The following is a 3413-nucleotide window of genomic DNA, read 5'->3' on the forward strand; positions in this document are numbered from 1 at the left end:
TCTAGGTTACCAGGACAACGCTACCCTTCCTCCCTCCCGGAGTCCCCGGTCGATGCCCTCCCCAGTAGCACCTTACTGCAGGGTATGAAGAGGTTGTCTGTGCTGCTGGTGGACTGCAGGAAAACAACGGGGCTGAGTGGTATGTATAAGAATATAAACCATTTATTTTGGGACACTCCCTTCGATGTTCTTAATTAACATTCAATACAATCACTAACCTTCTTAAAATGTAGAATCAATTAGAAGCACTCCTACCCCATTGGTTACATTGACGATTTTTAACCGATCCGAAATTCTAAAAATCCGATCACATGAGTTTTGAAAAGCTGGGCCTTGGTCTGCTCTCGATATGAAGAGGAACCCTTTACTGTCTGTCGTTGTTTCACAGGGCACAGCCGTAGCCGTCGCTCTCCAGTAGAAGAGGCATATCTGGGGAGGCTAACCAACGTGACGCTGACGAGGCAGAGAACAGTCTCTCCCAGATCAGAACACCTCAAACACCAGCAGAGACTTGCAGGGAAGAAACCTCACCGCTGCTCTGACTGTGGAAAGAGTTTCACCTCTTCAGCAAAACTTGAAACACACCAGAGAATTCATACTGGGAGGAGAACTTATAAGCTCTTTCAGACTGCGGGATAAGTAATTTGCAACTAGGAAACCTAACAAAACACCAGCTGACCCACAAAGGAGAGAAACCTTTTAGCTGTGATCAATGTGGGAGGAGATTTACTAAGTCGGGATCCCTGACAAGTCACCAACAAATACACACAGGAGCAAAACCGTTTCACTGCACAGACTGTGGGAAGAGTTTTGTTCAATTAGGCAACCTGAAAATKCATCGGCGGACACACACACAAGAGAAGCCTTACCACTGCTTAGTCTGTGAGAAGAGCTTTTCATCATCACAGGGTAATAAGGTGCACCAGAGAACACACACCGGAGAGAAGCCTTACCACTGCTCTGACTGTGGGAAGAGTTTTGCTCATTCAAGAAATCTGATACAGCACCAGCGCATACACACAGGAGAGAAACCTTACAGCTGTGATCAATGTGGGAAGAGATTTCCTAGCTCGAACTCCCTGATACTTCACCATAGAACACACACTGGAGAGAAACCTTACCACTGTTCGGACTGCGGGAAGAGTTTTACTCAGGCAAGCAACCTGAGAACACACCAGCGCAGACACCTGGGCCAGAAGCTTCACCACTGTTCAGATTGTGGAAGTAACTTTTCAACATCAAGGGATTTAGAGCTGCACCAGCGAACACACACAGGTGAGAAACCTTACTACTGCTTCAGCTGTAGTAAGAGTTTTGCTAGATTAGACGGACTGATAGTGCACCAGCGAACACACACAGGCGAGAAGCCTTTTAGCTGTGATCAGTGTGGGAAGAGATTCGCTCAGTCAGCACACTTGACTGTACACATGAGAATACACTCTGGAGAGAAACCATACCGCTGCTCAGACTGTGGAATAGGCTTTATAAATTCAAGTCACCTGAAGGAACATSAGAGAGTACACACAGGAGAGAAGCCTTATAACTGTGATGTATGTGGCAAAAGTTTTGTTACATCAGGAAGTCTGGCTTCACACCTTCGAACCCACACGGGAGAGAGGCCTTACCATTGTACCGACTGTGGGAGAAGCTTTGGCAAGTCAGACCATTTAAAAGTACACCAGAGAACACACACAGGAGAGAAGCCTTACCATTGTGCCGACTGTGGGAAAAGCTTTACTGAGTCAGKCAGTTTAACATCACACCAGAGAACACACACAGGAGAGAAACCTTACCACTGCTCTGACTGCGGAATGAGCTTAGCCTCTTCAGGTGGACTTAAAATACACCGGAGAACACACACAGGAGAGAAACCATTCCACTGCTCTGACTGTGGGAAAAGATTCAATCAGTCTGGGCAGTTGACTTTACACCAGCGAATACACACTGGCGAAAAGCCTTACCACTGCTCAGACTGTGGGCTGCGTTGTACTACTTCAGGGGATTTAAAAGTGCACATGCGAACACACACTGGAGAGAAGCCTTTTGGCTGTGATCAGTGTGGGAAGAGGTTCGCTCAGTCAGGAAGCCTGGCTGGACACAAGAGAACACACACTGGAGAGAAGCCTTTTGGCTGTGATCAGTGTGGGAAGAGGTTTAGTCAGTCAGGAACCCTGTCTGCACACAAGAGAATACACCACAATGGTGGGTAACCTTTCCAGTTAATGGTAGACTATCGGAGAGAAGCCGTGCAGGGTGAGCTTTCTTAATGTGGCCATGATCAACCCTGTTCTACCATCCAACTCACCACGATCAACCCCTGCCTACCATCCAACTCACCATCACCATGATCAACCCTGTCCACCATCCAACTCACCATGATCAACCCTGTCTACCATCCAACTCACCAATCACCATGATCAACCCTGTCTACCATCCAACTCACCATCACCATGATCAACCCTGCCTACCATCCAACTCACATCACCATGATCAACCCTGTCTCCAACCAACTCACCATGATCAACCCTGTCTACCATCCAACTCACCATGATCAACCCTGTCTACCATCCAACTCACCATGATCAACCCTGTCTACCATCCAACTCACATGATCAACCCTGTCTACCACCCAACTCACCATGATCAACCCTGTCTACCATCCAACTCACCATGATCAACCCTGTCTACCACCAACTCCACCATCACCATGATCAACCCTGTCTACATCAACTCACCATCACCATGATCACCCTGTCTACAATCCAACTCACCATGATCAACCCTGTCTACCATCCAACTCACCATGATCAACCCTGTCTACCACCAACTTACCATGATCAACCCTGTCTACCACCAACTCACCATGATCAACCCTGTCTACCATCCCCAACTCACCATCACCATGATCAACCCTGTCTACCATCCAACTCACCATGATCAACCCTGTCTACCATCCAACTCACCATCACCATGATCAACCCTGTCTACCATCAACTACCATCAACATGATCAACCCTGTCTACCATCCAACCTCACCATGATCAACCCTGTCTACCATCCAACTCACCATGATCAACCCTGTCTCCATCCAACTCACCATGATCAACCCTGTCTACCATCCAACTCACCATGATCAACCCTGTCTACCACCCAACTCACCATGATCAACCCTGTCTACCATCCAACTCACCATGATCAACCCTGTCTACCACCAACTCACCATCACCATGATCAACCCTGTCTACCATCCAACTCACCATCACCATGATCAACCCTGTCTACCATCCAACTCACCAATGATCAAACCCTGTCATACCATCCAACTCACCATGATCAACCCTGTCTACCACCAACTCCACTGATCAACCCTGTCACCATCCAACTCTCACCATCACCATGATAACCCTGTCTAC

General features: G+C 47.8%; 1 pseudogene; it reads left to right on the top strand.

Moving 5' to 3' along the window:
- The first annotated feature begins 29 nt into the window (after positions 1-29).
- On the top strand, positions 30-3200 carry LOC112080066 (zinc finger protein 624-like; annotated as a pseudogene).
- Positions 3201-3413: the final 213 nt, after the last annotated feature.

This window comes from Salvelinus sp. IW2-2015, unplaced genomic scaffold (assembly GCF_002910315.2).
Source record: "Salvelinus sp. IW2-2015 unplaced genomic scaffold, ASM291031v2 Un_scaffold11397, whole genome shotgun sequence".
NCBI lineage: Eukaryota > Metazoa > Chordata > Actinopteri > Salmoniformes > Salmonidae > Salvelinus > Salvelinus sp. IW2-2015.